The sequence below is a fragment of the Stegodyphus dumicola genome, chromosome 3 (assembly GCF_044657685.1).
Source record: "Stegodyphus dumicola isolate Sdum_Otavi_A_Nest chromosome 3, ASM4465768v1".
NCBI classification, from domain to species: Eukaryota; Metazoa; Arthropoda; class Arachnida; order Araneae; family Eresidae; genus Stegodyphus; species Stegodyphus dumicola.
In genome coordinates, this window is record NC_140770.1 from 92,710,950 (window position 1) to 92,724,848 (window position 13,899).

Here is a 13,899-nt window from a genome sequence, read left to right on the forward strand (position 1 = left end):
TTTCTGCTCCGTTCTAAACAATTGTATTTTTATTAAATTAATATTTTGAGAAAATGTATGTTATGTAATAATTGTTACTAAATTTAAGTATGAAACACACCGACAAAAAATTTTACATGTTTTTTAAATTTATTTTATTGCAGTTTCCTTTTGTAAAGCACAAGTGTCCCATCACTTTTTTGAGACACTGTACATTTTTAATAATTATCTTTATTCATCCTCGATTGGGGACAATGTACGCACGTTTTCAAATCTTTATCTGTAACAAATAGGAGTTTAACACTAACTAAAAACAATAAAATCTATTTGAATTGTTAAAATATTTATTTCATTCACTGTTTGAATCTTGTATGTCTGGGATTCTTGCATTGTATAACATGATTTTTATTGTGTTATTTTCCAATATCTTATTTTTAGTAAGTATGGGAAAAATTCATTTCAATTTTTAAATTCTGCTTTTGCCATAAGTAGAACGACTTTTCCAAATTTTTATTCTTTAATTCCGCGCTGCTTCAGCAACACTAGCATCTGATAGTTCTGAGCTGAAGAAAAGGCAGGACTATACACAGTTATATTTGATTTACTTCCCGTTTCTGTTAGTGTATGTCTTATGAACAGCTTATGAGATATGTATAACAAATTTTTGTGAACAAAATGCGGTTTTGAGGCTACCAGCACCAGGCTGACTCAGTTTGCAACGTCCGAGGTAAATTTATGAAGATAAGAGTAGCAATAATAATAATAATAATAATAATTAATGAAAGCAAATGAAAAGATTTGCGATGCTTATAAGTCTTATTTCGGGATAATTGTTAGAGATTTCGTTACATGTAAACATTTTGAAACACAATGAATATGGCCAGGAGGCCATTAAGAGACTTAAAAAGTTGAGGCCTTTATTTGAGGGTCTTAAGCTAGTTTCGTAAAATTTCCTTTGCCCTTGAGAAGGCAGCGATATTAAGGCCTCCAGTTACCAGAAGAACTGAACAATGCTGATTGATTTCCTCTAGGGATTCACAATCAAGGAACACATGAATGAGGAATTATCAGAAAAGGCCGGAATGCAATAAAAACGATATATTATTTTAATTAAAAATTTATTTTGCCTGAATTTAACTGTGGGTAACTGAAACTCGGATAATCAGTTAATACTAAAGTATGATTTTGCAGAATATTTGAATGTTTTCTGCAACGCTTATCTCTTTAACTATTAACATGCCAGATATGCTATCATCATTAGGATTTATGTCTTCCCAGCTTTACGTTTGAACCATTTATACATATCTTAGGTTACAAAATGATATTATCAAAATAACTACGTATTACTGTTATGTTTTAAAAAGATAATCAAGGACGCATAACGGATATTAAGAAAGTGTCCTACCTTGTTTGAGCTATATTAAAGTTCGAATAATTTTTAATTAATGTACATCTGAAGTCAGTTACTTCAAAAAACGTAAGCAAACACAGTTTCTATTACAGTGTATTTTAGGTAATTAGTAGCGACTTACGATTTAAAGTAAGAAGAAATATTATTGTTCTCTTTGATTTAGTACTTTTATATATGTGAGAATTTTACATTGCTCAATGTGCAGTTTACGTGACATTAGCTTACATAATAAGAAAAATTTTAAAAATTATATTTAACTTTTCATAGCAACTGTATTTTTTGTTGCCATATTTAGTAAAATAAAGAATGTCAGGTAGATTTTTGAGCACTTTAGATCATTAATTCGGGTAAACACAGATGTTGAAATCGGTACAGAAAACACACAATTCGAAAAGCGTCCTGACCAAAATTGTCATTGCATTTTACGAAATCACTAATCAAGTTTTCAAGATCCCAAAATTTACCCAATTTTAACAGGAAATGTCTTCTAGTCTTTGCAAAATCATCCACATGATTTTGTGAATCCAACTATAAATAACTTTTCTTTCTCAGTTTCTATAACCACTTATGTAAAAATTAGGAATTTTTTCCAGTGCTTGAGAAAGTTACAAATACAAGCTTGCTTGGCTAATCCTGGACATCTATTAACCATAGCAAATATAAACCAAAGAGTTATACTCCGTGTCCACAAAAGTCTGTACCTGGCCTTTATTTTCACTACCGTTGGTGTACAAATATGCATGTTCCAGTCTTTTCCTATTTAAAACCCTCTGGCCGGCAAGGCCGCGTATATACGGCCTAGAACATTTTTTGTGATGTCTGTAAAAATGTAAAATAAATGCATTTTGAAATATGTTCAATAAATTAAGGAAATATATTAAAAGTGTATAAATCCAGTTTTAAAGTATTAAGAGGGTCCGCCAGCGGCCGAGCGGTAAAAGCCGCTGAACACTGGTAGTTCGGGTTCGAGTCTCGGCGAACGGGCTGATTGCATGAGCGTTTTCATGATTTCCCCTATGTGTAACATGGTGTGTGTGTGATTATGGCAAAGCACACTAGGGCTATCTGCCTAAAGGGAGGGATGCCTTCGTGGAGGACTTTCTAAGAAAAACTGGCTCATATACACGTTACACATGAGGAAAACTACGAAAACGCCCATGAAGCCAGCCCGTTCGCGGGATTCGAACCTCGGACCGAACTACCAGTGTTCAGCAACTTTACCGCTCGGCCGCATGTGGAACATGGATACGACCAGTTTTCCTTATAAAAGACCTGCAGGGGGCATCCCGCCCTTTGTTGTAGTGCCAAAGGGCAAAACACGCAAGTAAAAAAAAAAGTACTAAGAGTCTTTTGAAATTAAAATTATTAAAAAAAAAAAAAAAAAAAAACTTCTTTCTCATGGCAGTTTGCGGAAATTTGGGCTTTCTTAGCGAAACCCGTGACGGTCAGAGGGTTAAAGAAACCAGTATTGTAAAAATCCCGAAAACTTAACTTTTCACTGGAATTATTGTAATTATATAGAATTACTGGTAATTGAAAATATATATCTGCCACCGATGGTTGCTTTAATAAAGCACATTAGATAGACACAGTGTGTATTTATAGCAGAACGGTGTATTCGACAACAACGAAGGTACAAATTTATACTTCGAAATTTTTTAATAGCCGTTACCTTACTTCTGCTTACAACATAAACAGTAATTAGAGAATCATAGCCGAAGCGAGAAAACTTCATTTGATGAAGATGCAAATATTTCATTAAATTTATTATTGTCAAATGAAAGAGAAATGCTAACAGCTGACATAAATGACAGCTCACATGATAATAAGAAATAGCATTACCATTTTATAATAGTTTTCATAATAAAATGGTGAAGTAATAAACCCAATTACTTTGAAAAGTCCTTGCGAAACTTTGCGAAATTCTTGGATATTTGGGATCCAAAGGCACCAGTTAAAAGTTCCGTAAAGCATATCTTTGAATGTACTAAACCTTTTTTGTTTCCTTTTTAGGTTAGAAGTTGCATGTATTGTAGAGACATTAGGGTTTTTTTTTTTTTTTTTTTTTTTTTCTGGAAGCAGGAGAATTGAAAAATTAGCAATCGCCTTCGCCGGGAATCGAACCACGGACTTCTGAAATATAGTTGTTACAGTGTGCTGACCACTACACCACGAACGCACGCTAGGAAGGCGGGAGAAATACCTTATATACTCCCCCTTTTAAAGGGCGACTGGGGTTTTTAGGGGAATATCCTCATCCAACACCCTTTTAGTTCGGGCGCCACTGTAGAGACATTAGGATTTTTGGAAGTCGGAGAGAAAAAAAAAAATTAGCAACCGCTTTCGCCGGGAATCGAACCACGGACCTCTGGAATACCGGTCCAGCATGCAGAGCCACTACACCACGAAAGGAAAGTGGGAGAAATACTTTATAGTATAAGATTCATATATCGTAGTTTCCTCGTATTATAATCCAAATTATACGCAGTGATATTTAAAAGCTCGCTCTGAGATTGAAACAGCACAAAAGAAAACATCATACAGCAAATAAACAAATAAATAAGAAATCTATTAAAAGATTTTTTAACTTTTATGCCTTACCAGTTACAAACATTCTGCAGTCAAAGCACGTGTTTTCGTTTTATTGCATTGTTAACCAAGCAGATGAGATCACAAAGTTATTTAAGAAATCTGCTCCACTTATCAACCTCTTGTCAATAATTCACCATGACTGTAAGATGAATCATTTAAATCTAAGGCTTATACAAAGAATCTATGGGGAAAAAATATGCATTGAAAAATTCGAATGAATGCAGGTTTAGTTGTTATGAACAATAAAGGATTTAATTGCGCAAATACTTAATTTTCATAACTGCATACTTTATTAATAACATATAGTGGTGACGACAATTTAAAATACATCAAATTATCGATTTCTATTAAAGGGCCAAATAAGTACATGTTTTTGATTTTATTTTTTATAAGTCAACATTTAAAAACGGAGGTTACCAGTTGACCTAAAATTACTAATAAGATCTTACTCTGTTGGACTATTAAGTAACATGTAGATATTTGGTCTAAAATAGCTATTGATTAGTGACTGTACAATGGTTCTTAGCTTAATGTAATGTTAATTAATGACTGCGTAATGTGGTTTAAAGTAATTATTAATCAGTGAGTGATTAACTTGCTATTACGTAGTCTGAAACAGTTATAGTAAGTGTTATTACGTAGTCATAAGAATTTGTGCACCAACAAGTTATTGTCTGATCGTAATGAAACTGGGCATGAAAGTCCGTGCCGGCGTATATGCAAATTACATGATTATGCATTGTATATTGCCGCCAAAGAGCACTGAACTTTGTTCTCCACTGGAGAAGAAAGAGCACGCAGAGCCATCTTGCCTGTTTTAAAATTGTTGTAGAGGAACACTTTTCCGCTTAAGATGCAGTTACACCGTACTCTGATATCATATTGCAAAGACAATATGATCAGCTGTTAGAGACTGAGAGCGAAAGAGTCATTGGGATGAACAGAAGGCAAGCGGTCAAGTCGGTGAATAGCCTGCCACTTAGGCCGTTCTGACTTTGCTGTCAGAAAGTATTGGGATCAATGGATGAGACAGAGGTCGTATATACAGGAAGCCAGGCTCAGGAGACTACGGCTGACCAATAGCCGAAAGAAATATTATGCGACACACACTGACACTAAATTGCCCACACGGCCAAGTATTTACATTTTCAATTATTTTTCTGAAAGAGAATGAGGAATACTCTTTCAGGGCATCCTAAATTTCACTATGTTGTTGCATCCGACCCAAACAGCGCTCTTTATCCCCCCCCAAAAAAAAAGCCGTCATCTTAAAAAAGCTCAACAATAATACATCATATTCTTAATGCTTAATCATCATATAATACTGATCAAAAGGATAAACTGATGATCTAAAATCAAATGACACAAAAACTAGTGGTAAATTAAAACTGTAGATATGTCAAAAATGTATGATCTATATAAAGGCATTGATAAAATGTTTTACTAAGCAGAAGCAAATTTTCCTGTTACACAATCCAAAAAAAATTTTAATGAACAATTAATAAGTCGCGAGGGATTTTTTTAATTGCCAAACACACTTTACAATTGACCTTCAATGAGGAAAGCGAAATAGCATTAAAAATAGCGCAGCAACATGTCAGTTTGAATTTTAATATTAGGAAAAATTGCCTTTAATATAAAGTTTTACGTACATCCTTTGTCAGAAAAGTTCCAGGACAATTTTCTTTTTACTTCTGAGCTTGCAGTACTAAAAAGGAACAAATGTTGTTTTTATGTTACCTGATATGTATTTTTACTGACATGACCTTGGCCATGTTTTCGCGCAAACTTACTAAGTGGCAGGGCTGCGTTTGGCAACACATTGTTCGGATTGTTGTCGCAATGGTGCTGATTATGAGGCAAAGAGTGAACATTAAGTTCTGCGTTAAGTTCGGAAAAACACCTACTGAAACGTGGAACATGATTAAGCAAGCATATGCAGGCAAGGCATTTTCAAAAAGTCGTGTTTTCGAGTGGCGTAAAAGGTTTCGTGAAGACAAAGATTGAGTGCAAGACGATCCCAGTCTATAGCACATACCGATATAAACGTGGATGTGTACGGCAGTTATTGCAAGAAGACAGTCATGTGACTTTGCGTACGATATTAGTAGAACTGAATTTGAATTGTGATGTGTGTCACAAGATTTTACGCGCAGATTTAGGGAAACAGAAACTTAATGCAAGAATCGTCTCTCATTCACTAACAGATGGACAGAAAGAGGAAAGACAAAGGTTTCCTGCTGAACTATTGGATAGAGCCAAGTGCGATTTTACATTTGTGTCAAAGATTATTGTGATTTTTTCTTGTTTCCGTGGGTGAAAAGGTGACTAAAAGGAAAGCTTCATCAAGATTATTGCAGACATCCAACGGACTGTGACAAATGAGATTGCAAGCATCGCAATTAAAGATTTCTCTCAGTGGCGTAGCTAGGGTGGGGCAAGGGGGGACATCTGTCCCCGGGCGCACCATCCAGGGGGCGCAAATTTGATGTTAAGAAATTTTAAAATGAAATGTTTTCCATTCTTGGCACACAGAAAGAGGCGGAAATTCTTCAATTGTCCCCGGGCGCTGAAAACCCTAGCTACGCCTCTGATTTCTCTGTTTGCTTACAAGACCTACAGAAACGTTGGCAGTTGTGTATAGGTAACCAAAGGACTACTTTGATAGCAGCTAGGATCATTACTTGATAAATGCGATTTTCTATTTTTTACGACTTTTGTCCTGGAACTTTTCTGACAAAGGATGTATTTCAAAAGAATCTGACTCTAGTCCCCACCGCTTCTTAAGTATTTAATAGAATATTTTTAATTTTTGAAGAGAAGTGACTTGATTCATATTTTCTAAAAATGGAGACATCTGTCCTGCAAAACTAGAGTAAATTTTAAGATTTAATATTTCTTTACTTTGAGCAAGATCTTTGCTTGCTTCAGTAGGTATATAAGTAAGGATTTTTCTTTTCACAACCTCAAGTCTTGATTGGATTTAATTTGATTATTTGTATTATGGCAAAGCACACATTCGCTGATTTTCTATGAGGAGAAATGCGTACTATGTATCATATACCAAAAGACTGTACTCTACATTCTAAGCATTGATGGTGTTTCAAATCATAATCTATAATAATACTGCAGGTATTATAATTGAAATAAACTTTTAATTTTTACTTTTTTACGTGATTTCCTAACCTCATTTTTAATTCAGTAACATATTTGCTTTGTAGTTATATTTCATAAGATATTTCTGATCCTTTAAGAATATTTAATACGGCAACCATTGTTCCATGTAATATGGACAAGGCAACAACAACAAAGTGTTCAAGGCCTATCTACTGAAGGAAGAGACAACTTCATGGAAAGACTTTTTAAGGGAAGCTGACTCTTATTCAAGTTAAACATGAAGAATAAAATACCATGAAAACTCCCGCATAGCCAGCTCGGTCACCCGTATTTGAACCTGACTACCAAACTACCAAGATTCAGCGATATTATCCTTTGATCGCTGGTGGACTTCCTCCAGCTCGGAATGGTAGAATGTAACGAATTTGTTACTTCAAATAAATTAAAGGATAGGCTCTAAACGCGAAGATTAAACTGTAATCTTTATTATATTCCATATATCTTCAATAATTGAATAAATATAATAAAATACAAATGATTACATGCTTCTTTATTTCACGTGCATTTCATTCTCATAAAATCGAATGTTTGTGCCAATCAAATTTTTATTATGATATATATATAATGAAACTGAGACGTAGATGAAAGATTTAATTATAAATGCGGCACAAACTTGCATTGAAATTTTCGGTGAAACAGGACTTTTCCCATGATTCACTGTGAACACAAAATAACAAACCCATGTAGATTTCTTCCTAATTAGAACTGGCCGAAGAATGTAATGACAGAACACTTTTAGAGGCACTGAAATAAGAACACTGAGACGTAAATGCGTAGAAATACTAGTTGCGTATATACTTGAAGCTTAGAGCGTCCATCCATTTTGATTTTTTGCTAAAGCAGTGCCACATTTGTTTTTTATATTCATCGAATGAAAATCATTTTATAAGAAAACACCGCACTTTTAGTATTGAGCAAGTTATTTATAATGATGCTGTTGGAGAAAAACTTTTATCACGTAACATCAAAACGCATTTTCGGAATATCGGCACTTAATTTTCTGGATGGAAACAACTTTGAATAATAAATTTAGAACCGAAGAAATTAATCACACCTCAATACCACTTTTGATGACGCTGTAAATCATTTCCATACTTGTTGACACACTATATTTCAATGTTACAGCGACCTTTGCCTGACTGCGAATTCAGATGAATAGTTTCCTTTTTCATTTATTCATTATTTAAACGGTGATAGATTGGCTGGATACTCTGCATCGAGAGTTTAGATGAACAATTTACTCTTTCATTTTATATCCATTCGTTAAACGATGTGGAAATAAACTGCACTGGGAGTTCCACGCCTAGGGTCAAAAAGCGGCTGCGCCATTTTTGTAATGAAAGCACAAATTTTGGAAGCACTGCATTAGGAATTAGTTCTACGCACTTTTTCTGAAGAATTGGCAAAATGGAGTAAGTACCATATTTGGATCCTCGATGATATCTAACTTTAAGAACGATGAACTTTCAGATATTTTACCCATTGGAGTTCTAGGCAGCAGGTACACAAATATCCTGTCCGACTAGAAATGTCATGATATAAAATGAGTGATTTGGAGCTTAGCGGTGGCGTAATAGATGAGTAGCGAAGAAACCTGGCAAGGCAAACATGTCCGGATTCAAAATAACATTATTATTGAGAAAAGCAAGTCAGGATTCGCAATATTTGGTTCACATACGGACGAGCGTCTTATGCGCACTACAATTTTGTTAGAATGAAGTACAGGTATCCCATATTAATTAAATTGAACCAACTGCTTAATTTTTAAAACATATACAGGTTGTCCCGTAAATGTTGCGACAAACTTTTGGGGAAGGTAGGGCACATCATAAGGATTAAGAGTTGCATACGAACCCATGCTTGGAAATGTCAGGGGTAAGTGGTAGTAGGGGTAGAGGATGGGAAAGGAAAAAACAAGAGAGTGATTAATTTGAAACATGTATTGGACATAAATATAAATGGCATACGACAGGTTTAATGTTACAACGGATGCTCGAAGTTTGCACCATCAGACCCCAAAACATGCGTTAACCGACAGACTATTGATTGCTGGACATGTTCAAACACATCGGGAGTTTCTTTGATTAAGCAGCTGCGCAGGCAATTCTTGCCACAAGATCCATTTCGGACACAACAGGATCGTGACACACGACACTTTCGATGATTTCCCACAAAAGAAATCAAGGATTGATAAATCCGGTGAGGGTGGGGTCCAAGGAACCGGTCCACCACGCCTAATCCATTGATGCGGGAATGATCTGTTCAAAATGGCTACGAACATCGAATCCAAAATGAGCATGTGCTCCACCATGTTGGAACCACATGTTGCGCGTGACATTTGGTGGAATATCGTCAAGCAAGCCGGGAAGAACCTGCTCCAGAAAGATCAGGTAATCCACGGCATTGAACCTGAATGGTAAAAGGTGCGGTCCGATTAAGCAGTCGCCGACCAAACTCGCCCACACATTAACTTTGAAGAGTTGTGCCAAGTGGTGCCGTACACCATGGGCGATTTCTTGAGCCCACAAATGCTGATTGTGGTTGTGACGAGGTCACATTGAATTAATTATTTACAACGTTATGGCAGTAATTAGATGTTTGCATCAGATTGCATTGGTGACAGTTTCCTTTTTTTCACCAACTTGTGTTGTAAGCTGAGGAACGGATTTCATCAGACAACTGTTGTAAGCGGAGGAAAGTATTGCATCAGACAACTAGCCACTTCACTCTGTTTTCCTGTGTAGCTGAAGGTATTTTGGGATTGGTTGCCTTCTGACGCTGGATTTTTTTTCATTAACTGCAAAACTTAACTGTGAGTATAACTGTGGAACTTTATAAAAAGCGGTAATTTTGTCCACTTGGAAAAGAGGAGATTGTGAAGGTGCGAGATGGAGATAGTGCGTGGGAAAAGACGGTAATAGTGCAGTGAAATGCAAACTTATGGAATTTATCGTGCAAGCTTTCTTGGTCTCCCTGTGTGTATGAAGGAAGCATGTTTTCTTTCTGATCTTTAGCTACAAAATTTAAGCTGATCTCTTTCTTCCCGGGCTTGACTTTTTCGCCCGGCATCTCTATGAAGAGCACTTGCATGTGATTGAGCTGCAATATACCACGTTTTCGAAGGGCTCTGTGGAAGCATTGATTCACTTAGAAAAATAAGTAGTGAGGAAGCCTCATATCGCCATGTGACACAACGGATTCAAAAAAAAAAAAAAAAAAGAATACCTCTTCAACATTAGTAGTATTCAATAAAGTAAGAATTAAATCTGTTTTCACGTGTTTGTCACTCTCTCGTCACGGCGGGCTATTGACCCGGATCCTGTCTTGGGGTAAGTTGCCACTATATTCATATTTTTTCACAACATGTGACATATACTTTTGCCACCACAACCAACGGAAAGAAACCACAGTGGTGATTAAATACGCCATCCCTATCGAATGTGGCCTCGTCCGTAAACAACACATAAGCTGGGAAATTAACATCACGGACACTTTCTTGCAGAAACCACGGTGCGAAACGCACACGTTCAGGATGGTCATCGGGGAGCAGTAACTGAACCCTTTGGAGACGGAAGGCGTTGAAAGACTCGGTGTTCAAGACACGCTGGACTCTGGAACGAGACATTCTTAATCAAGAGGCAATGGCACGTATGCTGGTTCTTAGATTATTCTCCACCGTATCCAACACACTTTCTTCCCTAACGACCTAGCGAGTCGATCGTAGCCTGCCCTCACTTGTCCTGCAACTTCTTAATGGCCCGTAGTCGCACAAATTTTGATGCAGATGTTCAAACAAACTGTGATGTGGTTGATGTCTGTAGGGTAAGCGTTCTAGATAAATGCGTGCAGCGTTCCGTCCATTATCCTCAGTTGTTCCATACACTAAGTTCATGTCTGCAAGCTCTCCGTTCGTATAGCGATTCATGCTCTTCGTATGGTGCCTACCGTTCGAATGAGACAATCCTCACTCTCCACTAGCAATCTCTTGCACAGCACCTCTTGGTGGCGTGCAGTGACGTTTCTGGGCATGGTTTTCTATGCAATTCTTAATACTTATGATGTGCCCTAACTTCCCTAGCAGTTTGCCGCAACATTTACGGGAAACCCTGTATATAAGTAATGTGTAAATTAAAAAGCCAATGACCTGCGGCGTTAAAACTGCAAAGTAATAAATCAATAATTTATAATTAAAAAACTTTTCATATACCATCTCCAAGGAACAGAAATTCAATTAAAACAATGGGTATTAAAAATGTTTTTAGTCAGTATTTTAATTAGAATTTTATTATATTTATATATTATATTTGTATTAAAAGCTTTAAAGCAACAGAGATTTAGAAAATACTAATTTAAAAATCTAATTAAAGTACTGTCAAAAATATTTTAATATTCATGTTTTTAATTGAATTTCTAGTATAATTCTAGTTCTAGTATAATATTTTCCTTCATATATTTACATATATATATTTGATACTTTCAGTATATATATATATATTAAAAGTATTTCCACTAAAAAGTAAAACAAATTTTCAAAAATCCTAAACCTATGTCGAAAATATTAAATTCTAATTCAATGAATAAAAATTATTTGATTTTTCGGTCAGTGAAGTATATTGGTTTCCAGTTTTCGCCCAACGCAGATAAATACTGCTGATCCATCTTCTAAGGCAGAGTTAGTCAACCTGGCCTCTACCACTCGTTAGTGGGCGATTTAAGCTTTCATGGTGGGCGGTAGAAGTCTTTGTCCGATGATGAAGATCAAGGAATATCAAAACACACTTACACATACATGGATGTATGCATATATACACACGTGAAAGCTTACTTCTGTACATTGTTTTAGTGTTTTAGTTTTTTAGTGTTTTTTTAGTGTTTATCCGGCTATATCACTTTCTATATATTTACACAGTTTCTTTTGAAACAGAAGAGAAACACAAGTCAAACAAAGAATTAGCAAAGCAATAACTTTGTCTTTGGAATAGATTTAATCAAACATTCAATCGATTTTGAGGGCAAGCAAATACAGGTCTCTCTTCATCAGGAACAAAGAAATCTGCAAGACAGTCTTGCAGATTTTCAAGCTTTTTTTTTTTTTTTTTTTTTGATTTTATACACCTTATTTTAATACCTTTCCCTACCTATGTCCATGATTAATTACTAATGGTAAAAAACTTGTAGAAATTATTAAGAATTCTGTAGAGTTTGGTTCGGTTGATTTCGTTTATTATGGCAAAGCACACTGGGCTATCTGCGTAAGGGGAGGGACGTGGAGGACTTTCTAAAGGATACTCGCTCGTTTACACGAAATTCTGGAGCAACTGATCCAGTAAAAAAGGGGTTTAAATTATTCCGAAGGAAACAATTTGAATATTTCCGAAAGAGTAGATCTTTCTTTGCTCCATACGAAAATTGAACCAGACATCAAATATATTAACCATCAGCCACAAGGATCTCAGGAATACTTAATTAAAATTTTTGCATTTAATTTTCATTTTCTCAATTTAAGCAGTTTCCACTATTTTAATAGATTTTCTGACTATTATAAATATATGCAAAGTATAAATAAATGTATAAATTGAGCTACATATTTTTCAACTAAACTTCACTCAAAAAATTACTTTGCAGTTGTGCTAAATTAAGTTACTGCGAAGTCCGTGGGCTGTAAGGATATATTAGTCCCTACATAGTGGACAGTACGTATAAAAAGTTTGACTACCCCTGGTCTAAGGCAATAGTATACAATCCATGCGACATAACCATATTTAGTTTCGCTATTCTTTGCTAACACGTCATTCAATTTTCTGTTTTAATACAGCCTAGATATATTTTCAGCGACATGAAAAATTTAGATGCAGAACAATTTAAAATCTCCTGCTGAAGAAATTCTGTAGTAATATTCTATAAGATTTTTCTGTGAGTTGGACATCCGTAAGTTGACTGCTATTTTACTTCTTAAATAGAGCGTTAAAAATACATGCATGTTCAAAACACTAAGATTTAAATTTAGTTTTGGCAATAAATATTTTACGAATCTCATAATATATTTTCTTGGAAAAGATTATAAACAAGCACGTGAATATTATAAAGTACGAAATATTTCTGAATTACAAAATACATATTCCAAATATATAATAAACAATTCATTTGCATAATTCAAAACTTCTACAATTAGTAAATGTAAGCAATTCAGAAATACGTAAATATCAGTAATATTATAAAATCACTTACCATTCCAAATCTGAAATGTAAGATAAATCCCCCAAACAAATCGCTTTACATATTTTTCAAACAAAGTAATAATGCATACCAAGTAATCAAGGATTAATATACTTACCAATAGTTTCATCATATAAATTCAACTTTTCCACTGTAAATCAATAACTTCGAAACTCAAAATAAGGCGAAATTTTGGTGAATGTTTATCAGCACATTTATTCTTCAGAAATAAATAAAAACTCAGGTGCGAAAGTCATGGATGGATCAAAAATTCGACCATGACCGAAAATTGTGTTTTTCCTCGTGACGTAATCCACCATTCTTCCGCCCATGGCTGTTTACTACCAATCACGGAACAGAAAAAATGAGAATCAGGTGGATGCATTTGTCCCCATTGGCGCGACATCTATGTTTACTTCCACAGTGAGTAAGATGAAATCACTTGGAGCGTTAGAAAAATAAGGAATGTGAAGCCTACGAAAATTGGATCACTATCTTCTTACAGTGGAAGGTGATGATGAGAG

General features: G+C 35.2%; 1 protein-coding gene across 2 annotated transcripts in view; it reads right to left on the reverse strand.

Annotated features, from left to right (window-relative positions):
* The window catches only part of LOC118190753 (lewis-type alpha-(1,3)-fucosyltransferase-like), a 35,716-nt gene extending 22,031 nt beyond the window's left edge, over window positions 1–13,685 (reverse strand). Inside the window, exons 1-2 of one of the 2 annotated variants that reach the window (XM_035361534.2) lie at window positions 13,494–13,685; window positions 3,992–4,163 (exon numbers count right to left, since the gene is read on the reverse strand). The gene's annotated coding sequence lies outside the window, so the exon portion shown is untranslated. The remainder of the gene's footprint in view (window positions 1–3,991; window positions 4,164–13,493) is intronic. The other variant, XM_035361529.2, reaches the window with a different exon arrangement.
* Between the last annotated feature and the right edge of the window lie 214 nt (window positions 13,686–13,899).